This window comes from Aulonocara stuartgranti (genome assembly GCF_965226115.1).
Source record: "Aulonocara stuartgranti genome assembly, chromosome: 16".
Lineage (NCBI taxonomy): Eukaryota > Metazoa > Chordata > Actinopteri > Cichliformes > Cichlidae > Aulonocara > Aulonocara stuartgranti.
This window is the reverse complement of record NC_138952.1, coordinates 33,216,220-33,221,550: the sequence shown is the minus strand read 5'-3', so window position 1 is coordinate 33,221,550 and position 5,331 is coordinate 33,216,220. Positions and strand designations below refer to the sequence as shown.

The window sequence follows — 5,331 nt, the reverse complement described above, 5'->3', positions numbered from 1 at the left end:
CTATGGAATATAAATGGCACACTGTATATTGTCCGTCAGCATTTACGGATATGTTGCTATGAAGATTTTGAAACTTTGCACATTTTCTGATTATATAAAAAAAACTGTTCAGGCAGCATCATCACTTCTTGCAAACTAAGAGCATCGAGATGTAATTTCCATAAAACAGAGCTGACAACAGTGGAGCACAGACATGAATGCACAGCTCAAATAAGGACACAATATAATAATGCAGTCTAAATGATATTAAAGTAATTGATTTTAGTGTCCAGATTTCCTGTTGTAGTGCTTTATATTCTTAAATAAGCAAAACACAAACACAAAATCTGGGCTCAAGGCTTCAAGTCCCACTGTTGCCTTCTTTGTTGATTTTAGCCAAAAACAAAATGCATGAACATCCTACAAGCTTTGGTTTAAAGCCCTTGTAGCTCTGACGATACAGCAAACGTTAATGGAGCAGTTTAAAGACAGAAGTTTCTTCATCTCTTCTCATCCAACACAGGGCTATACTGGAGCTAGGGTTGCCAACTCCCTGAAAAATAAATAAGGGACACCTCGTGGCCAGGGCCGGGCGACCCAGTTGTCTTCACCCTTCCCAGTGTGGTGAATTTTCTAGCTCTTTTTTTGTGTGTGAAATTATTTTTTTAACCATTTGACTTGAATTTGATTTAAGTACATGCATATTCTATTCTTTGTGATATGAACACATGTGAAACAAATGATCATTTAGCCATTTATTTTTAGCTCAAAATGACAACATTAACACAGTAAAACAGGTCTCTTTCTTAAACAGAAGCCTGTCATGCTTAACTTTTGAGAATATAAGTAAATCTTTCTTTAAAAGAACTCTGTCCTGCTTAACTTAAAATAATAGAAAACAATAGAAAGAAATATATTCTTGTAACAGTGCACATTTAGTGCATTTAGTACAATTGGCTTCAGTTGAGGTATTATTTCAGCTTTTCTAATGCTAATCAGCTGCTCCTGTTTGTAAACCCGCTTGTTCCCATGATTACGCATCTTAACTCATCATCATTATTCATCTATGTATTACTTTTATGTATTAGTCATCTATTTGTAATCATCTATCCTTGCAGTTGTTTATTACACAAAATAAATTATATTATCACACTTCTGGCCACATAGCGCTGATATTCACTGCACATGCCCATATTAACTTTTTCCAGCCAGGTGTTTTCCTTTTCCCATTCTTCCCTTTCTCTGAGGGAAACAAACATTGCTGCTCTAACGCTGGGCTCACACTGTGCGGTTTTAGGCCCATTTTGAGCCGATTTTTGAGTGATCTTCATCGTGCATCGTGTAGTATACGTGGGGTAACGAGAAGCGATTAACACCTCACGACCAGCTCCCGATCATCAATCGCTCGTGAGGGTCTCATCACAGCCGCTCACACTGCTCGCGCGCAAACACGTAAACGTTGGTGTAAAAGATGGAGCAGCGCGGCTGTGCAGCGTGTGATCTGGACACAAGCGATGGAGGCACAACTTGTAGAACTTTGGAAAGCTCATCCGAGCCTTTTCGATGTGGCCTCACAAAATTATCACGACCACAACAACCGTGAAAATAGTTGGATTTACACTGCTGCTTAATCACAGCTGCCTGATCAATGTTTTTCATTAGCAATTTAGCAAAGTTGATGGTGGTGGTGTGTCTGTGTGAGTGAAAGACGGAGGGAGAGCGCGACAGATTTTCTGTTATAACCTTCATTTTATGGAGGCACAGTGTGAGCACTCAGGTCGCATCAGAGCATCGGGCGGTATAGTGTGAGACCTGCATCGTGACCTACGAACTTCTAACCCCTGCGAGTCAATTGTGCAGTTTGAGCAGGAGCTGAATAACGCGACTGAAAAAAATCGCACAGTGTCTGCCCAGCTTTAGGTGTACTGTCGTCCGAGACTTGCACCGCAGTGTCGGCGTTTGTTTCCCTGTTGGCCATGCTTCTTGTTGTGGTCATCTGTTGTCTTCCGGTATTTTCTCCGTAAGCGACCTTTCCTCGACCAATGAGATGAGCGGTAATCTGAATTGTCATACTCGAATTGTCATAAGTGTGCTGTCAGCTCATTGGTCACAAATCAGGAGAGGGGCTGGGAATTATGTTTTCAAACAAAGCGTTAATTCCATTAAAAGTTATAGACTACTTTTGATTCTCACTGTATTACGGGACAAAGTGCGTCCCTTATTAGCTCAATACAGGACGTGTACTTTTGTTTCGAAATACGGGACGATTCCGTTTTTTAAGGGACGGTTGGCAACCCTAACTGGAACTGGAGCCTAGCTCAGCTGACTTGCTATGAAACGCTTTGCCAGCAGTGCTAACCACTGCACCTCTGTGTCTCCTCTGTCCCTATCAGATTACATAACATTTTTCTCTGCTACCATGGTTACTGCATCAGATTATTAGGGGTGCAACGATACTCGTATCGATATTGAACCGTTTGATACAGTGCTTTCGGTTCGGTACGCATATGTATCGAACAATACAAAATTTTAAATTTATTTTATCAATTTTTCTTCTGACGATGCTGTCTGTGTTGAGAGCTCAGTAGATCTGCGTTCGACTTCTCCGTCCGCCTAGGCTGAGCGCAGATCCACTGAGCGCAGCACAAGCTAGCAAGACAGAAGCTAAGCTCGTTGCAACATGGCAAATTGAACCTCCCCCACCCTCATTCAGATCTGGCGTTTGGAATTATTTTGGTCTTCATGTGAAGTATGACCCTGAAGGTAAGCACGTCATGGACAAAAGTAAAACAGTATGTCGGATGTGCCACGCAATGCTCAATTACATGGGTGGGAACTACTGCGTTAGCGCAGTTTGCCATCCAGCCCCACGCACGGGGCGATCCGCGGTAGCTCGTTAATGGAGATTTGCCGTGTTGTGGCGTTAACGTCATTTCAGATTAACGCTGACAGCACTAGTGGGAACACAACGAATATGACTGCACATTTACTCCGACAACATCGTAGTGCAAAGACAAGTGGAAGCAGACAAAAACAACAAGCACGCATGCTACAAACTTTACCCGAGTCATTTAGACAGCCGTTAGCACAGGATTCTCCTTATGGGGACCTGATATGTTTAATATGCTGCTGAGAATATAGCTCAGAAGAAGCGGATAGTATAGCTTTTATTTTGGAAAGAGCCATTTCTCTGTAATAAACTCTCTTTTCCAAAGATGAGTGATTTCTCAGATTTATTTTTTTATTACTTTGTTGTTTCAGCAACATTAAATTTAAAAACTGTACGTTTGAGTTAAAATATATATTTATAATTTTAATAAATGACAAATGAAAAAAGCATGAAAATTTTTTTGTATCGAAGAAATATCGAACCGTGACACCAAAGTATCGAACCGAACCAAACCGTGAATTTTGTGCATCGTTGCACCCCTACAGATTATGTGATTTTAGGGACATTTAATGTTGCTTTTTTGACTGATAGGCATGACATGTTCTTCATTGTTCTCCTATCAACCATATGGAGTGCTATAAGTCATGGATTGGCCTCCCCACAGTCTGAACCTTAACATTATTGTGGGATCTTCTTGACAGAGAACAGTACAGAGTGTCGCCCAAGACGCCCAGATAACTATTTTGTGGAAACTACTTGAAGAAATATTGACTTTCAAGCTCGTTAGAATTGTATAAAGTGTATAAATTGTATAAATTGTCTTGTATACTTTATTATAGCACATATTTTAATACATTTCTACACCTATTTCCCATTTTCCAAGCAAAATGTGGTGTAGCTCAAGACTTTTGCACATTTTAGTTTTGTATAACAGTGAACTTGTGTGAGTGGCTTCAGCTGACCTGTATCTATTTCCCTTTAATTTACTCATATCTTTCAGCCCGACACTTGAGGCCAAGTCAGGCCACCAGTCTGTGCCCCAATGACCAGTCTGCTTTTAAATCTAACAACAGTTGACATGGTGTTTGCACTTGTTGCTCTACTCTGAATTAATGTGCGTGCTCATCCGTGACTTCAGTACCCGATTAAAGCTATAGGAATGCTTCACAGCTTTATATGTACCTTTCAAACTGCAGTGCTCACCCAGCAGAGGAAGGCATGGAGTCAGAACAAGGTTACTGAGCTGCAGGAGCATCAGACTGGTAATTACTGAGGCAGCTACACAAATACACACACATTCAGACACACACACACACACACACACACACACACACACACACACACACACACACACACACACACACACACACACAGGCATCCGACATCTGCAGGCAACTGGTGCCATGGCAGCTAGCAGCTAATTGGATCATTGTCTGCAAAGGAGAGAGGAGGAGCCAGGATGAGGGAGGAAAAAAAAGGAAAAAAAAGAGTGGAAAGCAGGCAGGGGAGAGAAAACGAGATTAATGAGACCAACAGCTCTCAGAAGACTGCTGGGCAAGGTGAAACTCACCAGGGATAACAAGTGCTGTGGATTCATCTGTTTTCTACCAGTTATACGAAAAATAATTTATATATGATAGCCACACACATCACCTGGTTTTCTGCTAAATATATGCAACATTTAATCATTCCGCTTGGTTTGATCCCCGAACTAAAATACAACGAGATTACTGGCTGAGCGAAGAAATATGAGAATTTCACATGAAAAAATATGCAAATGCACCGTTACTTAAAAACTCCACTAATCAATATTCTTCAGTGAATCGAGCAAAAGTAGCGATCAGATAATCCCACAGCTCAGCGTAGCTGTTCGGGCCTCTTTTGGCGAGTGCTTTAGGTTTTATGACACATTTACTGCTTCAGTCTCATAACACTCGTCAACATTGTTTACGGCAACAGCAGGCAACTCTTTTCAGCAAACAAGCTCTGTTAAGCCCACTACTTTCTGTCCAGCGCCAAACAAACAAACAAATAAAAGCCTATTGAATGGCCATCGCATTCGTGTACATACGGCCATATCATCCACCAACCAGCAGGCTCAGTGGGCAGTTATTACCTCATAAAATGGGTAGTGAGAAAAGCAAGAGGAGAAAAAAAAAAGAGGACAGGGAGGGGAAAGCAAGATAGTGGAGAGTGAAGCAGATAATAACAAATAAATACAATACTAAATGCTTTTAGTCCAACCTTACCTGTGAGAGAGACACTTGGATAAAGTTAAATTTGAATAAATTAATTCTTTAGTTGACTTTGTTTAGCATTAGTTAACTCAGATAGTTTGTCCAGCTCTTCTGACCATGACTGATTTTAATGTTTAATGAGTCAGAGTTGGGGCACCAACACTCAACCTGCTAGTTAGCTAGCTACAGTATTAACACTTCATCGCCAGCCAACTTGGTGTTGGG

General features: G+C 41.0%; 1 long non-coding RNA gene across 1 annotated transcript; it reads left to right on the top strand.

The window, feature by feature from the left end:
* The first annotated feature begins 2,493 nt into the window (after positions 1–2,493).
* On the top strand, positions 2,494–4,236 carry LOC309691467. The gene is made up of 3 exons (XR_014272010.1): positions 2,494–2,545; positions 2,608–2,742; positions 4,066–4,236. It is a non-coding gene; the product is annotated as an uncharacterized lncRNA (long non-coding RNA).
* Positions 4,237–5,331: the final 1,095 nt, after the last annotated feature.